Genomic DNA, 24,649 nt, shown 5'->3' on the forward strand with positions numbered 1-24,649 from the left:
TAAATAAATAAATAAAAAAAATTATTTTCATTACTAAAAAAACCCCCCAAAAACAACAACAAAAAAGGTCTTCTTTTAGATAAATACTAAACTTGAAGTTAACTATTAAGTAGGCCTATCACACTAATCATTTTTAAGGAGTTGCTAGTATTAAAGCTTTGAGAAGATGACTTACCGTGTACTCAATGTTTGACTACACATAGATTTTTATGCTATTGTCCTGAACATTATTTTGATAGCATCATATTTATAAAATGAAACACTTGGGTATTTTATAATAATTTAATAATGACTTCAATTTAATGTATACATTTTCCCAATACAATTAAATGCTGGGAATACTCAAATATTATATTTTAATGATCAAGTGTCTTTAGAGATTATAAATTTCTACCTAACAATATTTTGGGATATAATAGAGACATTTAAATTTGTATTTAATTCAACTATAAAGCAATCACAGATACATTTTGTAATATTTTTAATGTTTATTCTTATTGCAATTTTCAAAATATTTCAGAAACTAAAATATATTGTCCCAGAATATTTTAGAAACTAAAATATAATGATATTAATCATAGAATACATTTCTAATATCATGCCTGAAAAGTTAATTTTGATCAATAGTCTTTAACTTATGACACTAGAAAAGAGTAAAACTAGTAAGAGAACATGATGCAAGAACTATGATGCAATGTGAATTTATGCTAATCAATCACTTCAAAGTTACTAGCATTATACAGATTTTTATCGCCATAGTTTCTCATAAAAACACCTCTAAGTAAAAGGTAGAATGTTAGTGTGTCTAATTGTATTTCAGACTTCAGGCACATGGAAATTTCCTTTAAAACACTAATTACCAGATGTTAAAATTCACAGCTGTGACTCTACTTGTTACATGGTAAAGGATATTATCTCCACTGAGAAATTTTTAACAAATAGATAATTTTTTATAGATCCAATGATGTGACTTGCATTGTTTCATTTAGCATTTCTTAGTTTTTCTTAAGATATCTCTAAATAGTTATCATAAAATGTTAAATTACTTGTCTATACATTAGTGTGAGTTGTGTTAACAAGAGTTGAGCATTATGTGAAAACAAGGCTGGGATTTATATCACCATATGACCAATTACTTTTATCACATGCAGAAAAAACTTGGCTTCCCATTTAAATAATTTTCTGTTAGTTTATAGGAGATCCACAATAGGTTAAGAAACAGATTTTTAACAAAAATTTGTTTTGCTATTCAAACAACACAAATAATAGATGATGGTTAAGAACAGATTTATAAATTTCTTATTAATTTTAAAACACTTTCCTTATTTCCACATTGTATGAGGTGCAGTGTAGGTAGAGAATATTAAACATAGTTGGACTAATAGAACAATAAAAACCAATGTGTTTTGGAAGAAGCACAGCCAGAATGTCAGGAGGAGAAGTTTCTCACATGTGTGGGGCATGCTACCAATGGACTCAAACAAGGGGATGATTGTGAGGATGGCACAGGACAGGGCAGCGTACTGTTCTCTGGCATATAGGGTCACTATGAGTTGGAATTGATTCGACAGCACTAAACAATAACATGCGAAGTACAGTCTTTCCTATATCGTGTTGGTTGGTGCCATTGAGCTGGTTGTGATCCATAGGCACACTAGGTACAGCAGAAAGATGTTCTTGATATCAGGTACTTAGTAAGTGCTTGTTGATTTGAGTTTCTTATTCAGAATATTGCAAAGTCCATTCTATTGACTTAATTGTGATTAAATGCGATGTCATTTAAAATTAAACATAAAAGTATTTAAAAATATAATTCTACTTAAAGTTGGCTAAACAGTACATTACACATTGAAATGATCTATCTAATCTTATTTCTCTTGGGAAGTGATATTAGTTTCTTAAACATCAGAAACAACTATTTCAAATAATGTGTAAGTCTTCAAATTGTCCATCTTAAATATTTAAAACAAATCACCAAAATATTTTTATAATTGTAAACACAAAGAATTGAATGCTATCGTGTAAGCATATTTATAATATGCTTATAATATAATATTATTATAAATATAATATAAAATATAATAATAATATGCTTATAACAATACAAGAGCCCCTCCTTCCGTGGAGTGGATTCCAACTCATAGCATTTCAGATGCCGTGAAACTTCACAGAAGCAGATCGCCTCCTCTTTCTCCCAGGGAGTAGCTGGTGGGTTTGATCCACCGGATTTTCCCTTGGCAGTTCAACGTCTACACAATATTGCCACCAAGGCTCTTGTATTAACATAGAAGGATGGATATTTTGACATAATCATAGGCAAAACCAGATGACAATGTCTCAGCACATAGGTTTGCAATAGCTAAGATCTAGCTTTAATTTTTAAAATGTTAAAGCTATTACTTTGGTATTGGTAGTGCTGTGGTCTGGATGAAATTCTGAGAATGAATCATCATAAATATGCACTACTCATGCTATTACGAAGAGAATAATACTGACATGGGACACTGAAGATCTTTGCAATCATTTTTATATGAGAACTACAGTTTCCACTAACAAATGATTGCTAGCATAGTGGTTATGCATTTGGTTACTTACTGGAAGGTCAGCAGTTCAAAACCACTAGCTGCTACTCTGGAGAAAGAAGGGCTTTCTACTAGGAAACCCACAGGACCAGTTCTACCCTGTTCTGCAGCGCCCTGGTGAATCTGAGTCAACTCCCTGGCAGTGAGTTTGGTTTTGATTTGTTTTTGTTTGAGGGAAGAAAATGATTTATATAGTCACATTCAGATTTCAAAACAGTGGAAAATATACAAAACCTCTTTGGTGTAAGTGATGTTGTTTACAACTATGGCCTATTAACATTGTTTTTTCAATTATCCATAAATTAACATCTTCCCTTGAGTAATTTTATCTAGCTTAAAATTGGCTTTCTATGTATTTCCTTTGACTGGCATAAATGATCCTTTTTCAAAATTAAAGAATTCATTGTGAACATTGGCAAATGGTTCTAAGAAATGTCAGTGTTCTTTTTCTTCTGAGTAAATCATGATTGAATGATGTATCACACTTGCCATTTGATTTAAGACCTTCGCAACAATCAAAAATCCTGGAAAATCAATGAGAAAGAGAAACACATGTGAAAAGAATAAAAGAAGAATTTTACAATGTATGAACTATTGCCTCGTATCCAGGCTTCATTTTCTATTCTTTCCAAATACGAATGTAAATCGTCATAGTCACTGAAATCATCGACCAATGTTCAAAACACTTTTTGTTAAGGTCATATCTCCTTCAGCAATTTCTGCAGGGGGCGGAGAAACTTGATTTTACTGTTATGAGAATTGTTCATGACCAAAGGAAAAAGTTAAATAGTACAAAAGGAAATTAAACAAAGAAACAAACAAAACTCCCCTTCTACTTAGAGTTCCAGCTCTTGGCTCATTCCGGAGTGCTAACTAGTGCTCTGCATGCTTACAGCTACATTCCTCACACACGAATACGTAGTCTTTCCTTTAACGTTTTTCCCTACAGAAATAAGAATATGTGATTTCTCTGTTCTGTATCCCTCTCGTCTCACTTAACAAGGTCATCAAATTGAAAATTACATTTATTAAAAGGTGCTCTATTATTTTATACAACTAAAATGATAACAATTAAATATTACATAATAATTTTCATCATTCTGAATTTCTATTTTAAAAATAGATTTGTTTAGTTTTAATTTGACATAAATTATTTATGGTGTAGCTATTTCATGCTTGTTTTAAAAGAAAGACTGAAAAATAAGTTGGTTACAGTACTCTAACATTTCATGTTCAAAAATAATATCCCCAATTCATTTTCCTCTTGATCTCATAAAACTCTTTTTTCTCTCTCATAGTATCAGTTGTTCTCGCAAGAACGTAGGTTACTCTCTTCCAATATCCTTATCTGGAGGCTTCTTTCCATTTTTGTCTTTTATGAATTCTAACCACCACCCCACCACCACCACTGCCCCTGCCCCGAAGGATTGCGTTTGTTTGTTTGTTTGTTTGTTTTCCTGATTGAGTCAGCATGTGTACTCCTCCTTGTCAAACTCCCTATGGCTATGGGACTTTGAACTGGTGAATCTTCCTGCTGTGTGAAAACCATAGGAATCCACACTGTGTGACCTCAACTACCTGAGGTCTCAGTTTGCTCAGAAGTTTATATAAATGTATAGGAGGTAGAACTCTAAGTATCAAATCATCGGAATGATTGTAAATGCTTTTTGTGTTCTTTGCTTTTGTTTTTCAGTTTTCTATAATGCAAAAGAAATCTTGAATAAATTTTAAAATGGTATTTAAAAAACATTCATGGTGTCCTCACTGCCTGTAGGATAAAGTTAGCTTGAAGACACCTAAGCGTGTGTGTGTGTGCGGGAGGGGGGCGGGGGCTGGGGGGACTTAGGTTATTCAACAAATTTTAAAAGCCATATATAAAAAAGTAAAAATAATGTTTCATTTTTCAAATATTCCTAAGTAAGCTGAATTCACCACTAGAGATTTCAGCCCTTTAACTCTCAACAGTCAAATGGTTGTCTTAGGGCACTTTCATCCAGGCTACTGCAGCCACTCCATGAGTGTGACTGGCATTCTGGAATTGGTGACTGAGCAGGTGAGGGAGGGTGTGATGGAGCCTTCAGCAACATCCTCTGGGAGAGACACGGATGACTTTATTGCGCATTGACCTTGCCAGGAAAAAAATCACCAAGGACTTGATTTCATGGTAATGTCAGTTAGACCCTTTGAACCAGGACAAAACCAACTGTCCCTATTGTAGATTGAAAGTCAAAACCAAGCTCATGGCCATAGAGTCCACGCTGACTCATAGTGACACTACATGGCAGAACTTCTCTTTTGGTTTCCCAAGATGTTAATTCTTTCTGGGAGTAGATAATTTCCTTTTTCCTCCAGAGCAGCTGGTAGGTTCAAACATCTGACCTTGTAGTTAGCAAGTCAGCATGTAGCTCAGAACACCACCAGATTCCACAGTATTTTCCTTGCATGTAGCTAAACACTGGTATATAAGCACCCACCGCTCCCTGTTGTGTGTGGTTCTCTGCCTGAGTTATCCTACATGGATATTTCAATCCATCTGGAGAATCCTGTCATGTTCTTCTGTATGCAAATTCTTGAATAAATCCTTGGTTGACCAACACGACTTTTACAGCTTCCTTTTTAAGAATGTGACCTACATTTCTTGGAATCACTCTTGGTGCTTGTCTGGGGGGGGCGTGCAGAGGGGGCAACAAAACTGTCAAAATGTTCATTGGATGATCAGATATTGAGATCATCAATCTTGATTACCATATTAAACATGTACATTACATTATTAAAATATGTACAGCTAGGACATCTTCCCAATTTGGCACCTAGTTCAACTTTGTGATGATGCACTGTTAGTGAGTGCCTTTGGATAAGCAGCAGAGTTTATGTTGCCATAGTCAACTATAGATTTTTAGTTTCCCTCCAATTATTTTGTTCTCTTTATTTGCTATTTTTACATTTCTTATTATTAATCATTTTATTGGGAGTGCTTAGAGCAATCATAACATTCCATAGTCCATTCACATCAAGTAATAATGTACAATTGCTACCACAATCAGTTTCAAAACATTTCATTTCTTCTTGAACTCGTTAATATCAGTCCCCCTTTGCCCCCTCCCCACCCCCCATGAATCTTATTATATATATATATATATACAATTACGTATGTATAATTTTTGCCATATCTTACACCATCCCATATATACATACAATTCTGCTGTTTGCTCCCCTTGAGAGGGGTTATTCAGTCACCAGTGCTATCAACTTCACCTAACCCCCCACTCTTTTCCCTTACCCTTAGGGAACCATTACACCCTTACTAGTTCTGAAGGGTTATCTATCTTTTCTTTCATTTATTGAAAGATCTTACTATACACATGTACATATGCAAATCTAACAAGATTAATATTTGTTCCAATAATGCGGCATTGTATGATACTCACCTTCCTGACACTATTGCTGAAGATGAAATAGGTGTATAAGAAAATATGGGGAAGAAAGGTGATGGTGCCTGGCTATTAAAAGCTATAGTGTCTGGGGTCTTAAGGGCTTGTAGTTGAACAAGTCACGATCTAGCAGGGAAGCAACAAACTCCACATGGAAGAAGCACACCAGCCTGTGTGATCAAGAAGTGTCAATGGGAATAGGTACCAGAAATTCAAAAACAAGCAACCAAAACAATGTGAAGGAGTGTGGGTGTATTGGAGACCCCGAACCTACCTGTAAGATCAGTGGAAAGTCCCCTCAGAAGGGCCGCACAGAAGGATGATAAATCCAGCATGCTGTAGAGCACTGATGAAACACATAGCTATCCTTTAGTTCTTTAATATTTCCTGCCCTTATTTTCACTTTTTAAAAATGTTGTTTAGTTTTGTCTTGACTGTGTAGGGAAGAGCATCCATTTTTACGTAACTCCGAGTACATGCATATTCATATTTATACAAATAATGAACAGTTCCTTTTCTAGTTGTTCAATCCTGTAATTCTCGTTTAAATTCATTTATATATATTGGATATCACAGGACTTATGTACTGCTTATATAGATTGTTCTTTGCAATATTATTTTGAAAAGTTCATACTTAAAATTTGAAATATTTTGTTTATTATCTGTGGTTCAGATTTTTTAAAAATGTTCAAATGTAAATAATGTTTATTTTAATAACATTCTTGTAGCAGTTCCATAATCTCATGTCAACTTGAGTGAAGGGGTGCAGTCAAACCTGTCAATCAGGGTGCATTTTGATGACCTAATTTGCAGTCACCACAGAGATAAACAGCTCAATGGAGGTCAGTACCTCTCTCTACCTTCTCTTTTTCACTGTGAGACACTCAGCGAACTGGAGGAGACACGTGGAAACCCGAGCCAGTCTTGAGATGCTTCCATTCCCACTGGATCCACAAGACTTTCCACCCAATGGCCTGTGATCTTCCTGCATTTGACATCATTGCATGAGCTGCTTGAGTCTAAAGAGGAATTAATGGACTAGTATAGGACATATGGGCTAATATTGGATGTATGACTTGATTGGGACTGGGTTGGGAATGTTTTCTCAATATACAATTACTCTTTTATATAAAGCTCTTTCTTATACACATATGCATGTCTCTGGATTTGTTTCTCTAGTCAACCCGGACTCACAATTTTTCCTTGACTATCTAACCTTACAGATACGTTCTTTCAGGTGCCAATGGACAGAAAAATATTGCCGGTTCTTTCATTGGCTTTATTTACTATAGCACGACAGGGTAAATTGGTGAGATGATTTATGCTCAAAGCCAATTTAATACATTCTAACCTAAAGAACAGTGGTTTAAGCCCAGCAGAGGCTGCAGGAGAGAAAAGACTGGTTCCTGTAAACATTACAACTAGACAATCCCTGATGGGCTCTCTACATTACAGAGCAGCTCCGCATCAGGACCAACGTGATAGCAAAGAACAGAAACATCAAAAATAAGGCACAACGAAGCTGAGATGTGTACCCAACATCTTTAGTTTGCATGCCAAGAAATCGGGCCCAGGAAAATTAAGGGATTTTCTGTTTTATGTCAACATATTGGCCAACCAGGGCTTGAATACAGTACTTCTCTCTGGATTCAGAGTTTATTCCATTTCAACATTAATGTCTAAAACACTGGAAAGAGTAACAGTAAATTGAGGCCACAATGGAAAAACAAACAAGCAAAAAGAACCCCAAAACTTTAAGAAGTCATTGTCAATGGGGTTTATTTTGTTGTGAAAATAAAGCTAAGTGTTGTGTGCTGCTACAATGGGATTTTGTCTGCATCCTAGTTCCCAGTTAAATATAATGCTTCTCTAGCGCGCTAACCACAAAGACAAAGTGTGTTTGTATGGCCAGCATTTATAATGAACAAAATAATTAGACTGGAAATTGCTCCCAGATTACTTCAATTATAAATAATTTCATCACCCTACAGGAATGTTGTTTGTTTCAGAGTTTAAAAGTGTTTTTGTATCACTAATTTTCTGATCCATTAATACATGTATTTATGTACTTATTTATAAATTTTATCATGCACAAATACATGTTACATTTTTATAAAATTCATTATAGCATAATATAAATATGATTATGGGCACCACAAACATCTATACTATTGAAATAAATAGCTGATGAAGCATATTGTGGTGAAATGAATGTTTATTTCAAGAGAGTATGCCTCATCAGCTATTTATTTCAATATTATTTATGTCATCAGTTTTTGACTGATAGTCTTTTATCAAGACTCCTCTACCTAAATATCGAGCACCAACATAATTTTAGGTAAGCCATCAATCTTCACTGGTTTGGTGGTGGACTGGGAGAAAAAAAATCTTTATTTTGTCCAACTTTAGTGATCTAAGATCATCTCTTTCAAAATGACTCACCCTACAAATTGGAAATTCAATTTGAATTAGAAAATTTATCTGAATTGTTAAACCATGCTAAACTTGTCAGACCATGAAAAATAGGTAAATATATCTTAGTTAAATCAAATATAAGATGGCATGTTTTGAAGTTCTAAGTAAAATGGCAGATACTGCTATATTTATAATGACATATAACTTCCATGACTTCTATAAATAACTTCTCTTTTTGGCCAGCTACAGTGAAAAGAATTGAACATCTGGCATGGGGTCTGATCCTGTAGATTCTTGACTTAGAAATTATTTGCAAATTTTTTACAAGAATTGGAATATTGTCCTTTGTAAGGCAATGTGTATTCCCAATGCCTTCAGTACAGTTCTCGGGAGAAACAATATATCATCTTCTACTTCATGGGATGTTTCTGCCTTGGTTGACAAAACTGCAATAACTTCACATGAAGAAAAGTAAGTTGACATAATTATTTTTTAAATACATGCAATTCTCTTGTCCCATTTACTGCCACTAGAATTTTAAATAAAATCATGTCCAAGCCAGGAAATATAAAGACCATGAAATGCAAGCTTATATTAAAAAATGAACACACAAACAATAATTTGATTACTTATCTTGGCAAAACCTACGCAATGTGAATTATGCATATGAACCTAAGTATATGAATTATGAGAATAGTGGGTTAGATGAAGAGAAACAAATATTAGGCAATGTTGACTTTCTCAATATGAATGCTTTTACATGAGTTTCTTTTACTAACCTGAGCACCAGGAAACGTTCTAACTTCAACTGTGAAAGCAGATTGAGGCCTGGAAATAATAGTAGCACCCATAAAATGAAGCTGCACCACTGGAGATCCCCGATTATAATATAGAGATAGAAATAAAAGACACTGGTGAGAGACATTTTGAAAATGATTTACGATTCATCTACACTCTTGCTACATTTCCAATTGAGTTAGTTCGGAGCCGTAGAGTCTATGAAATAAAGGGAACAATAATTGTGAAGAACAGACATAAAAACCGGTGGTTGCTGTCAGGTGCTCCTGAATCAGGTTTCTCTCCCAGCTACCCCATGTAAAGTAGAATGAAGTATGGCTTGGCCCTGGCCGTCCTCAGAACCTTTACGTTTGTGAGCATTGCTGCAGCCACTGCCACTCCAGCTCGTTGAGAGTCGTTTTTTTTCCAGACCCTCTGTTTTACCAAATAATATGTCCTTCTCCAGCAACTGTTTCCTGACAACATGTCCAAAGTATGTTAGAGAAAGCCTCATTATCCTCACTTTTAAAAATGACTTAGGCTCTATGTAATTTTTTTATTAAATACTTTTATTGGGGGTTTTTAGATTTCTTATCACAACCCATACATTCAGCCATTGTGTCAAGCTCATTTGAATATATGTTGCCATCATAATTTTCAAAGCATTTTCTTTCTACTTGAGCCCTTAATATCAGCTCCTCGTTTTCCTCTCTGTCCCCCTCCTCCTTCTTCATGAACCCTTGATAAGTTATAGATTATTATTTTCATATCTTACATCATCCTCTGTTACCCTTTACCCATTTTTCTGTTGTTCATCCCCCTGGGAGGGGGTTGCATGTTGACCCTTGTGATCGAGTCCTCCTTTCTCCCCCCACCTTCCCCTTATCCTTCTGAATAGATTTCCCTCTGTCTCCTTTTCCCACCCCTGACAGTACACAGTACATGTACTAATCATCACCAACCCAACGTAGTTCAAAGCACCAATTCTTCTCCTGACTTCCTTATTTATTGCCCAGCTTTGCATACATGTGAAGTGAATGAAAATATGATAATTTGGATTAGTAGCACTATAAAATTCTCCAATATTTTCTCTTTAACATTTCAAATAAGTATTTTATGGCATCTTTATATAATGCCAGTAAATTCTAGATTTCTTCACTGCTGCTTCCATGGGTATTGATTGTAGGTCCAAGAAAAACAAAATCCTTAGTAACTTCATTGTTTTCTGTTTATCTTGTGGCTCCTTATTTGTCCAGTTCTCAAAACTTGTATTTTCTTTATGTTGTGCTGTAATCCACACTGAAGACTGCAGTTTGCGTTTTCATAAGCAAGTGCTTCAAGTATCCCTGGCTTTCAGCACGTTAAAAGCTGTTAGTGACTCGTCCTTGTAGGTGTATGAGTACTGTCCTATTACTGATAATGTTGTACTTCAGGATAGATCTTGAAATATTCTATGTATAAAATTATAAGCCACCTCAGTACCACCAACTGATAGACAAATAATGGATATCATAATTACATACATTATTATTCCTTGTTAGATCTTTCCAAAGGCATCTATGATGAGTTACAAGAAGAACATCGAATTGGGAAAATCAGAATACCTTTGAATATTGATGAATAATTAGAAACTTATTTTGAATTAGCATTAATCCCTGAGGTGTGAGTAGTCATGTGCACAGTAGTTTAAGTCAGGCTTATAAGAATAGTGAGCAAAGGAAAATTTGGTCAGATGTCTCCCATAGTGTGATAAATGAGTCTCTGAAGGCATTGTGAATTAACTTCTTAAGTTCCTGAATGTGCAACTAGAATAGTTATATTCAAGAATTAAAATGATTGTCACCATTGTCCTCTGTCCAATGGAGGGGTCTATCAGGATGGGAAATGAGTTCTGTGTTAGTCTTGGCAGATGAGAGAAACAAATTCAAAGACACTCATATGTGTATGAAAGTTTTATATAAAAGAATTATATATTGAGAAAACATCTCAGCCCAGTCTAGATCAAGTCCATAAGTCTGATATTACCCCATATGTCAATACTAGTCAAAAAATTCCAGGTCAATTCCGTAAGTACAATATTATCCCAAATGTTGATACTAGTCCATAAATTCCACTTTAAACTCATGCAGCCATGTAATGACACTGAATGCAGGGAGATCACAGCCCAGTGGGTGGAAAGTCTTGTGGATCCAATGGTGATAGAAGCATCTCAGTGCTAGCATGGGTCTCCACTTGGGTCCTCCAGCTCCAAGGCTCTGACTGCCAGCAGCCTGTCTCCATAAGGCTTATCAAGAGGAATTTCTCCTAGGGAGTGTGTGTGTATCCCACCTCCATCAAGCTATTTATCTCCTTAGCATTTCTAAATGAGGTCATCAAGCTGTGACCTGATTAACAGGCTGAACTCCCTCCTCCACAAGTTGACACTGGTTCATGGAACTACCACAAGCTCCATTAAAAAAAAAAAGTAAAGAAAATGCCACAATCCATCTTAGGGGAGTTAGAATACATTATTTTATTTATTGTTTGTTTGAAATGAATTTTTTTTACAATAAAAAAATCCATGTCCATTTCAATTTACTCTCTCTCTCTCTCTTTTTAAACCACTCAAATCATTATTTAGGTATGGAAGAAAAGGAATCTTGTTTCAAAGAAACAAGAAACATACTATATCTATATTACACAGTATATTTAAAGAAATTAAATCAACAACAATATCCTGTTGAACCCCCCATTTCTTCCCCCCTGCCACTAGCCCACAACAAACCCCAGCCTTACCTATCTCTGTTTCTGCCCACCATATCCCTGGCCTCCCCAGAATCACCAGTCTAATCTCTTGGTGTATGTATAAAAAACGTTGCTTCTTCTTTGTTTTTCCTTATAACAATGATCATTTCAAATATTTATCCTTGTAAGATTGATTGAATTTGCCAATCATAATGATCCCAGTTTTGTCCATGTCTTGCGGTGTTTAAGAGAAATAGCAAAAATTAGGGCAAACCCCAATGACTTGAAAAATCTTGAAATGAAGATTAAATATTTTTATTGTTTTTATTTTATGTTTATTTACTTATTTCTCAACAGTTTTATTGGCACATAATTTACATACCAGATCTTTGAATAATGCAATTGTTAAATCATATCAAGGTGAAGTAGATGATGCCCAGCTATCAATTGGAATAGTTTTGGGGGTCTTAAAGGTTTGTATTCAAAGAGGCATCCATCTAAGCGAGGATTTGATAAGGTCCATACAGATGAAACACAGCAGCTTGTGTAATCCAAGGATGATAATTACAAATTTCAAATACATTGAAGAGAAAAGTAGCAGGGTGATTTTATTTTTTTTATTGCCCTCCTTTGGTGTATTAGTATGATTTATATGGCTCTTCTAGCCATAGACGAAAACTTCCACTAAACCAACAAATAGAACTAATCCTGCACATTGGGTATATTTTCTGTTTTCCTGGTGGGTATGGGTAAAGAGAAGTAGAGGGACTATGTAGCTAAATGATATGATTCAGTTGTGATTGTTAATAGGATTAACTGTGAACATGAAATCTTGGAACACTAAAATGGGGATTGTTCAATTTGGTCATCACACTTTATGTAAAATGAACTTTGGATGTTTCTCTTTTGTTTTTGTTGTTAGTTAATTTGATTCTTCTTACTAACATATTTTGGATACCTTTAATTAACTATATATAATATTTTGATGTAGAAGAATTCAATCAATCTGTCAGAAAATTAGCTACATAAAATATTATGTATTTTCTATAAAATCCTGTTGTTACAGACATTCATAGGATAGTCTTCATCCCTTTAAGAAATGAAGAAGAGATCCTAAACACAAGAACATGACAATACATAACAGCACATACATATAAATGAGACATCAATTTCATTTTTAATTTAAGAGAAATAAATTTCAGACTGTGAAATTGGTCAAAATTATCAATATATTATAAGTAGTTATTTAAAAAATAAAATTATGACTATTTATCATAATTCTTAATAAGAAAGAAAAACAGTGATTTAAACCTTAGTCTAATATAATTTTGTCATTAAGAATTGTGCCCTTCAATGTAAACACATGAAGCAACTCATGAACAGAAAGGTCTATGGGACAGGCCCCAATCAGAGCCAATCTGACCCCCTCCCTAGAAGTATGTGCTACAGAGGACAACACTAAACCTACAGGTTGGGGAGTGGGGCTGGCCTGGTGGGTTCACACTGAAGCAAACTAAAAAGGAAAAAGAGAGAGTGAGGAACTAGACCCCATACTGGCACACCAAACCCTGGGGACAATGTCCCTGCACAGAGATGCTGAGGCTCAGAGAGGACTGCAGGGCCAACGACAGCTTGAGTCATGATGTCCCCTCACTGGAGCACACAGCAACAAAGGACAATATATGACACACTTGCAACAACATTGTAAGGGAAAACGATTTATTTCAGTTGACTTTCTCAGAATCTTAATAATTCAAAAATATTTTATTGTCAACATGAATCAACTTTTGGATATATTCCAAATATTTTAAGGCATAAACTATTCTTCAAGTAATTCCTGATTCTGTCATTTCTTTTATATCGTTAGACTATATAATAAAAACCAGAAATGAAAAAAAAAAGAACCTATAATAGTATATGACTCAGGTTAAGTCAAAATGTATTCAAATTAAGAATGAAATATACTCTTGGGAATGAATACGCAAAAAGTGAATTATCTAATTAATAAAAATATCAATGACATACATCTATAACAATTGAAAGTCTACAAATAACCTAAATACCCATTATTTTAGGTTTGGTTAAATAAATTATGGCACATCTACAATGGACAATAGCTCTATGTAGACATAAAAAGGAAAGGAGAAATATATTTATATACTATTACTCTTTGATAAAGAAGTTCTGCTAGTTACAGTGAATTAGTCATTGGGTTGCTAACCCCAAGAGTAGTGGTTCAAACACATGAAAGAAAAACATAAAGCTCTCCGCTCCCATAAAGATTTACACCCTTGGAAATCCTATTGAAGGTAACTATGACTCGGAATTGACTCAGTAACTGTCATTTTTTAAATGCATGATATACAAAACATATTGCTACATACATAATGTCTACATTGGATTGAAATATATAAGATATATTTTAATCTCAGTTCATAATGATACTAAAAATACAAACAGATACTATCTAAACTTTAGATAGTTTTAAGTCATCAACTGTTCTAAAAACTATTAAGGAAGGGAATTTAAAATGTATCTGACCACTGAAACTAGAAATTTCAGTGTGTAATAAGAATGTAGTCCTACTAATATGTAAAAGTAATATTAAGAAATAAAGAAATTTTAAATAAGACTCTCATAATTTGTAACTCCTTATTAAATACTGAATCTGGGTAATGATTGTCATGGACTGCTAAAAAAACTAAATAAAAATTTGAAGGGAGATATTATAGTTAACTTTTGTGTTAGCTTGCCTGCGCCAGGGTTCACTGTAGTTCAGCAATAACCCACCATGGTGGGATCTAAATGTCCCATAATCCACTCTGTGAGCAGATAGCAGCTGTGGTGGAACGCAGCTCCCTTCATTTGGCCACAGCCTTGATGCAATTGGAAGAAAGACTCCCTAGGGGTATAACTTGCGTATATGAAGCACATTGCAGAGGGATGTTTCCCTGGTGGCAGATCTGGATCCTTCATCTGGTACTTAGGCCTCCAATCATATTACCTGCTGATTAAAGAAGCCATGAGTTGACTGCTGATTTGGATTTACTCAACTACACTCACTAACCTCTGGTCTTTCTGGGTCATCTTCCAGCTTCCTGGTTTGTAAGCCTCTGGCTTAACACCTGACCCACAGACTTGAATGGGACTCAAATTGCCCACTTCTACAACTGTGGGAACCATTTTTGATGTAAATTTCATCTTATAAACATATTCACCTAAGTGTCACTGCTTTTTCTTCTTTAGAAAGACCAGCCTAACACAGGGGGTTTTACAATGGAAACATCAAGCTAAAAATAACTGAATTTACCGATCAATCATAATGTCATTCCAATCAAAAGTGTCAGATATTTTTGTATCTCTTGATGAAAGTAAATAATATCACCTTTTAAAGTATCATTGTCAACGACAAGAAACAGAACAAAGAAGAGCTAGAGTTAGAATAGATGAAAAGAAATTTAAGAAAGAAAAAGATTTGAAAAAAAGAAATTTAAGAGATTATTGATTATATACAAAGGACTTTGGATCCTGATTTATTAAATCAAGTAGAAGTACTTTAAAGCAAATCAGGAAATAGTTTAACACTGCTAGCTATTTGATGATTCTAAAGGGCTAGTATTAATTTTTGGAGGTGATATATTTATGGATAAAACTATTTGCATCAATGAAGCCATTGAAAGGAGTTTAAATTGGACAGAAATAAGATTCATCCAAAGTTAACAATTTTAAGACTTAAGACAAATGTGTAGAGTGTCCTATCGAACATATCCTCACTCTTCTGGAACTTAGTTTTTCTAAATGCCTAAGCATTAGTAAGTCTCAAAGGCTGCATCTGATAGAGGTGGAGGTGCTAGGACCGTGTAGCCTATTGGAAGGGAACATTGTCCTCGAAGCTAGATTTGCCAGTTTTTCAAGAAGTGGTACCTTTCACAGGAACATCCGAGTTCTTGTGGAGGTCTCATTAATAAGGTAAGTAAAAATATTTATATGTAGCTGAGACATTCATCATGGTTGAAAAAGGTACACCAGAACCAATCCAGCTTTACAAAATGTGGATTTAACCAAAATGTGAAAAATTACAAGTTTACTCTTTGCCTGAAACTTAATCTGCCTCTTAGAAAACAGGGGAGGTGAGCATGCTAGAGTAGCAGGGTAGGCCATAAACCTAATGACAAATGTCTTTATAAGAGACCAAGGACTAAAAAGCAGAGATTGGAACGATGAGCCCACAAATCAAGGAATCCTGGAAAAGCCAATGAGAAAATTCTTCTTTAAAGGCTCTAGATGAGTATGGGACTGTCTCTGCCTTGGTTTCAGACTTCCGGTCCTCCAGAACTCGGGGAGGAAAAATAAAAAGTTGTTTGGAGCCCCCAAACTGATGGCACCCTAAAGAAACTGACACAGCCATGGAAAAACCTAGAGAAAATGGTTTGCCTGTGTCTTTGCTTACTGATGACATGGAGAAACATTTTACTTAATCAGGATCAAGATTCAGCCATCATGCTACCTCAGATTTTCTTTCTCCAGTTCACTTAACGCTCCATATAACCCTAGTTTTTCCTATTCCCCACACTCTTCAATTTACAATATAATTCCACTGCACCCTTTAGAACATACTGTACATTATCATCAAGACCCCCAATATTTCAGCTAAATGGCTGCCTGTCCATCCTCAAGACCCCAAGACCCCAGATGCCATATCCTCTGATAGCCGGGCACCATCAGCTTCCTTCATCACATTTGCTTATGCACCCATTTTGTCCTCAGCAATCAAGTCAGGACAGGCTGCTGTGTTTCTTCCATATGGGTTTTGTTGTTTCTCAGCTAGATGGCTGCTGGTTTATCTTCAGGCCTTTAAGACCTTAGATGCTATGTTTTTTGGTAACTGGGCACCATCAGCTTTCTTCACCACATTAGCTTGTGCACCCGTTATCTTCAGTGTTTGTGCCAGGAAGGTGAGCGTCTAGCAGAGAAATAACAAAGCCCACATGGAAGAAGCACACCAGCCTACCCCAACACGATCAATGAAGACAAAGCGGGTGCATAAGCAAATGTGGTGAAGAAAGCTGACAGTGCCCAGCTGTCAAAAGGTATAGAATCTGGGGTCCTGTAGGCGGGAGGATAAACAAGTGGCCATCTAACTGAGAAACAGCAAAACCCGCATGGAAGAAGCACACCAGCTTGTGAGATCACAGGGTGTCGAAGGGATCAGGCATCAGGCATCAAAGAGCAAAAAAAACCAAAAAAAAAACATCATAGCATTGTGAATGAGGGGGAGTGCAGAGTGGGAACCCAGGGCCCATCTCTAGAAAATTGGACATTTCCTTGCAGAGGGGCCATGGAGAGGAGACAAGCCAGTCAGGGTGCAGTACAGCAATGATCAAACATGCAATTTTCCTCTAGTTCTTGAATGCTTTCCGCCCCACCACTCTCATGATCCCAATTCTACCTTACAAGTTGAGCTGGACTGGAAGATGTACACTGGTACATATGGGAACAGGGAGCACAGGGAATCCAGGACAGATGATCCCTTCAGGACCAGTGGGGAGAGTGGTGATACTGGGAGGGTGGAGGGAAGGTGAGGGAGAAAGGGGGAACAGATTACAAGGATCTACATATAACCTCCTCCTTGGGAGACAGACAGCGTAGAAATGGGTGAAGGGAGACATCGGATGGTGTAAGATATGACAAAATAATAATAATAATTTATAAATTATCAAGAGTTCATGGGGGAGGTTGGGAGAGGGGCAAGACAGGAAAAAATGAGGAGCTGACACCAAGGCTCAAGTAGAAAGCAAATGTTTTGAGAATGATCAGGGAAACAAATGTACAAAAGTGCTTGACACAATGGATATATATATGGATTATGATAAGAATTGTAGGAGCCCCCAATAAAATGATTTTTTTTTAAGTATCTTGACATTAAAAATAATTGTCACAGAAAATAAAACCCAATATCATCTACTTCTCTGAGTGTTCTTCTTCATATTTCCTCTCACTGAATTCTGGGTCAGATCTCAGGGCAGATAGGTCCTTAGATTGCTCGTCAATGACAAAATTTTGTCTCTTAAACTAATCAAACACTGGGCCTGTAAATGGAATTGGTAGATTTTTGCTGTATTAATCTGCTGTCCTCCCTAATATACCTGGTCTTTATCTTTAAATTAGAGTATACCAGTTACTGGAACTTCTTGTTCTATTTCTCCTGGAATCTTTGCTAACTGCTGCCTCGTTCCTTAAATATTTTTGTTCATATTTCATTCTTATTCTAACAATGTATAGATTCAGTGACTTTAATAGCAATATATATATATATATATATATATATATATATATAAAATCTCTCAACATTCTGGCTTCTAATTTTATGAATTCTTCTACCACAAAAATCACAGAACACATACAGTTTTTACTCGTGTATAAGTCGAGGTTTTTTAGCATATTTCTTAAATGCAGTTTTTGTGGTAAAATTAGATATTTTGCATCGGTTTATACTCGAGTATATACGGTACCATATGAGTCTTTGCAATATCTCACAACCCAGTCAACATACTCTAAATTTTCAGCACATCCCATCTAGTACATGGACTCTAAAACATTTCTTTTATTCACCTTTTCTCATCCTCCTTATGTCCCTGCATTCCTCCTTGCCAAAGTTAAATACTATGGTTCATCATTATAATCATAGCAGATACTCTCACAAGTAACGTTTCTTACCTCCTTATGTTTCATGATTCACTCCTGGGAAAATTCTGTTTAATCCACATATCAGATGACTGTATCTACCCTTGTACAGAAGAACATGCATAGAGAAAATCAAATGATTGTGTCTAATGTTATCATTTTAAGGTTATAATGCAGCTATCATAATATATTTCTGCAGTCTATTGTTTCTTCCATTTTACTGTATTCTGTTTCCTCCCCTCAAGCCTGCCACTCATTGTCCTTCTCCACTGAGTGACTCATTCAGAAGAGGCTCATCAGGCATGGCATTCAGTCACAAGTAGAAAATCCTTTCCTATACATTGTCTTCCTTCCTAATTCTTATAGCTTAATTATAGACCCTTTAATTGAAGACCAGCCTCTCCATTTATTTATTGGATCCCATTGCCTGTTTTAGACTTACAGATATTGCTCTAGTTTTTTTTGGCCCCTTTTTCAATAATAAAATTCTTCTTCTCTACTGGATCCTGATTGATTCTCTCCAGCCCATAACCATGCTGTTATTTCTCATTAAAAACAAGAAAATAACCCCCAGCTAAAGTCTAATTTTCTTTCCAGCTAGGCCAGATTCTCCCCCGTGCCCTTTTTATAGTAAAATTAAATGAAAACATTTTCTATACTTACTGTTTTCATTTTCTCTGGCCCCTACCCCCACTATCCTTCTTAAATCCAGCCCCATTAGGCGTTGCTAATGACATAGCACAAACCTTGAGAGTGTATCGGTGACTTTTATGCTGCTGTACTCAATGGTCCGCTCTCAGTGTTCATTTAATAGAGTACCATTTAATATCGTTGATGCCTTCGTCTTTCTTAACACCTTTATTCATCTTTTCAGAAACTTGCAGTCTCGTGGTTTTTCTACTATGTCATGCTGATCTTTCCAAGTCTCCTTTATGCATTTGCGTATCAAATATTATTCACATGCTATAATAGAATTAATTTTATCCACAGCTGACATTGTGATCCCCTAAAAGAATATTTTCTCCTTTCACTTGATGACTAAGACAACATTGAAATGAGTCAAGCTAAACACAGGGATTTAAGTAATCAATATCTAAGCTATCAAAAATTATTTTGATGCTCTGTTCTATTTACCAAACATATCCAGAATTAAGCCACTTCTCATTTCCTCCCACCACCACTACATCCATTGAAACCAATATATCCCACTCCGATTATTGCTTTTAGCTTTTATGCTTATTTTCTTTTTCACTTCTTGTTCTGAGCTGGCATGTCCAGTGAGAGAATGTCCACATGGAGTCTTTATCTGGAATATTCCCTCATCTGACTTTTACATTACTTAACTCTTTTTTTAATCTTCATTCACCTACACACACACACACACAAATGCTAATTTAGGCATATTTTGTCCTTGGTTCTAAATGTTCTGAAGAATGCCTCAAAGCTATATTCTCTTTTTCTAAGTGAAACCTGTGTTGTGGCCTGAAGTGATTTTATAACACATTAGATTTTTGAACAAAGGGCTTCAAGGGATTTTTCATTCATACCATGAATCTGTATTTTCCTTAAAAGAAACAAGAAAGGGAAAAAAGAGCAAAAACAATCTAAAGAATTGAGTTGCCTGTTCTCACAAGCAAATTAAGCAAGTTTATTTAAATTAATAACAATTTAAAATAATTGGTGTATCTTATAAAACAGATCTCTAAAATCATGTGATTTCATTGCCCTAATATTTTATCTGGCACATAGCATTCTTTGTGAAATATCTTCCTTGACATTAAGTGGACGCTGGTTAATTTAGCCAATGAGATCAAATAAGTCTAAATATCTCGATGTGACTGCAGCTGCTACATTTGTTGCTGTGGTTGCCGTCTAGTCTATACCAACTCATAGCAATCCAGGAGGACCGAGAAGAACTGTACCTTAGGAATCCAAGAATTACAGGAGCAAAGAGCCTTATCTTCCTCCTACCAAGTGGCTGATGGGTTTTAGTCCCCATCGTGAGGTTAGTCCCAACACTTTTCCTACAGCACTTGGGCTCTTTAATTACTAGATAGAATAGTAAAAACACAAAATTAGAATACCTCACACCTTGATCAGTAACACACACTCAAGCAATCTAATAAGCTATTCTTTTTTTCATAATTTGATGAAAGTGTTTTTAAAGAACCAAAATGCTTTCACCCCTCAGTGCTCTTCATCAACCATGTTGTCTTTCTGTTTTCTGCTAGAATCCAGAGTTAGTAATGGAGTGAAGACAAAAACGATTTAAGTTGAAAAACCATGATAAATGTGTCCTATTATATTTGCATTTAACATCCTAACTGATTGGCATTAGCATTAAGCTAAAATATTTATTGCACTTATCTAAGATAAATTGCATCAATATAATTTATTATTTAAGAACAAATGGGAAAATCTGCATTGGTGAAGATAACATTGTGCTTCATACTACTCTTCAAAATGGCAGTTTTAAGGAAATGTTAAACTACTTGGTTTAAAATTTATAAATCACAAAATTGTAACTGTAAATATTTTAACATCTTTAGAAAATGAAGGATTAAAAGGTGTGACAATCACCCCAATGGGCGGGGGACATTCCACAAAGACATTTCTACAGGAAAGTCAGCTAGCAAAACCTGCTAGAGAGGACTGAATTAATCAGATCTCTCCCTGTGGGTCCTTTTCACAGTTGTACTATAAATGAGGAAAGTAATTTACATCTAAACAGATTCTTCCATAAATAACTTCCAACACTGAGTAACATAGGTTAGTTTTTCATCCTAACTTTCATGACTGAACTTTCACTTTCTAAATTTAAAAAATGAAGCCAGTAGAATAGGAATACTTTAATGTATAGGCTTATCATTTTCATCTTTCCACTAGATTTATTTTACCACTGGTGAATCTGCATTAGTAATAATGTTCTATTGTACTGTCATCATGAAGGATGCTGCTAAGAATTTCACTGACATCTTTTCTGTTACTGTTTTGACATCATCCTATAGATTGCTTTCCCATCATCTTGACATCATAGCATAGTCTCCCCAGACTTGAGGCAATATTACTTTGCATTGTTTCAACAGCACAATCTGGTCTGTGTAGATTTGTATTGACCTCATTTTGCCATCAATTTGACATTGTAATTTGGTCTCCATGGAAACATTGAAACCATTTTGTCATTATAATTTGTCATTATAATGTGGTGTCCATGGGCTTATCAAAATTGTTTTTATATAGCAATTTGACATCACAACACAATCTCTATAGGCCCCTTCTCTGAACATTATGACGACGGTAAATTGCATTCAAATGAGTAGGAATTGAACTGGGATAAGCATGAGAAAACTATCCATTGTATGTACAGAGAAGACATTTTTCAGTCTTAACATATGTGCATAATTTCTTCTTTTTCCTTTTTAAATCAAGAAATACCATGGTGTTGAGTGGCTTTTATAATAGACGTTGCATTTTATGCATTTGAAATCTCTAAATTCTTAAAGAGCATTTAATTTTCTCCAAGAATATTTTCTTCTGGTTGAGACAACAATATATTTTTATGAATCTAGTTCTGACATTAAAATATATGTTTGCAATGATGTAATGAAAAAAATTCATTAACCTAACCAAGTTATCCTTCCTTTATGTTTTGCTAATTTTTAGCTGTTGTTTTATTATTTATTAAAAATATATTTTGGCATCATCTTCTATACTGTTTCAAAATTCTTTGGTAACCAATCCATACATATGACACATAATCTTATTAATGAAGCGAGGTGTCATGTCCTTCTGGCTCTGAGAGATCCCATTTGTGGCAGCATATAACTGTGGTCCTCAAGGTTTCTTCAAACTGATTTTGGGAATAGACTCCTTCCAAGGCACCTCCCTGTGGGCTCAGCCCCCATCCTTTTGGCTAGTAAAGATGTGAGTCACCCTTTTGGGCTGCTCAGAAGTGAAAAAGGTCATTTACTGGCTCCTAGAACGAGCAAGGAAAGTAATAAGTGGTATCAGCTTTACAGTTGTTAAGAGGCAAGGACTTGAATAGCCTCAGATTTCTCTAGTTTCACATTTCATTAGGCTGAGTTCAGTGCAAGATATGACAAAAGAGTAATACTTTATAAATTATCAAGGGTCATGAGCGAGGGGGGAATGGGTAGGAGGGGAAAAAATGAGGAGCTGATACCAAGGACTCAAGTTGAAAGCAAAGGTTTTGAGAATGATGATGGCAACAAATATACAAATGTGCTTGACACAACGGATGTATGTATGGATTGTGATAAGAGTTGTACGAACCCCCAATAAAACGATTAAAAAAAAAGAAAAGAAAATCCAGTTATGCTTACGTATATATATTTATAGAGAAATGTATATCAAATCACAAACAAACACCCAGGAGGAAGGCACACATCACAGAAAGAGCCTTAAAGATAGCCTTCCATAAAAATTATTTATTTGGTGTGACAATAGGATATACATTGGCTGGGACCTGCAGTGTCAACAGTTCGACCCCATCAGCCTCTGCATAAGAGAAAGATGAGACTTGATGCTATCATAAATACGTAACGTCTCTGAAACCCACAGAGGCAGCTCCTCTCCGTTCTATAGGGTCTTTCTGAGTCTGAATAACTGGCTAGCAGAGAGTTTTTCATTTGATTTGTTGTATGCTGTAAAAGGAAGAACACGAACAAGACTTGCAGAAAGCTAGCACTGTAATCTTACTATCACTATCACCAGTAACATCAGCACCAACATATATGTCTCCTTGTTAATGGTAACATACCAAGGTTCATATGAAAGTTACCATAGCTAGCTATTTCCTTAAATCAAATATCACTGGGGAGAGATGAATCTCTGTCACCATCTTCTTTTTCATCACATCCTAAGATAATAAATTGGTCTTGTTCAGGCCTCAGAGTTCCAGTTTTTACAAACATATTAATACTGGTCATGGAGGAAAAGTTATTACCATTATCAGCAAACATCAATGACTTACACTTACCTCTTGCACTGCTAACCTCAAGCTCATCAATTCAAAACCACCAGTCATTCCACTGGACAACGATGAGCTTTTCGACTCATGTAAGGAGTTACGGTCTTAGAAACCCACAAGAGTAGCTCCATCCTGTCCTCCTGGGTCACTACGAGTTGGCTTTGACTCAGTGGCAGTGAGGCTGAGTGTGCTTTTTATGATCCAGGAATTGTGCTAACTTTCCTGTATGTATTCTGCCAATTAGCCAACGAGCTAATGAGCGACTAAAGCGAACCACAGTGGAGTCATGTCAAATAAATCTCTCAAGCTCATTCTGCGTGGTTATGATTTCATATCAGAGCTTTCACTTCAGAGTCCAAGTTTTTAAATGAGAAAAAGAGTCAAAGAAGGGACCAGAATTGTTCTGTTTTATCAAAGTTTTGTGCATGTTCTTATAATATTTTGCAATTACACATGGGTTAGTTACTCAATATCATAATGTATTGATATCAGAAATAATTCTCAAAGTTTAGCAACTTGACTCAGTCTGTAGTTCTAAGACAGTTTCATGGAATTGAGGAGAATCTGACTATATTGACATGTTTCAGGAGAAGCATTTACATCTGGGCATTTCTAACACCCCTGTGATAGTGTAAATCTCTCTAATAACCCAGATTCTTAGCCTGGGTTAAGAGACTGAGGTAAAGAGGAAAAGCCACAGATATTCTGATTTTTTTGTCTTTTTCCACTTCTACCTTTCCTCTGCTCCTACTTTCAAATAAAGACAACAAACACCAAAGTTAAGTATAGACAAAGACATATTTAGAATTATATGAAGAAATATTTATTAATGATTGAAGTCAAGTTTGGAACTGAAAATGGGAGTTGTTTTGATATATATATTTGCTTATGAAAATTAATAACAGCTTCAAAAAAGGAAGAGCAAGAAGTTCAAAGTAATCACCATCTGAGCACTAATGCCATCAGGAATTTTCCATCAATTCTTTTCATCGCTGTCAAAAAGAAAGCTACAACAACCACTAAAGGAACAAAGGCAAAATATTTTT

Source organism: Echinops telfairi, unplaced genomic scaffold, assembly GCF_000313985.2.
Source record: "Echinops telfairi isolate 266 unplaced genomic scaffold, ASM31398v2 ScPeMD7_1;HRSCAF=3_0, whole genome shotgun sequence".
NCBI lineage: Eukaryota > Metazoa > Chordata > Mammalia > Afrosoricida > Tenrecidae > Echinops > Echinops telfairi.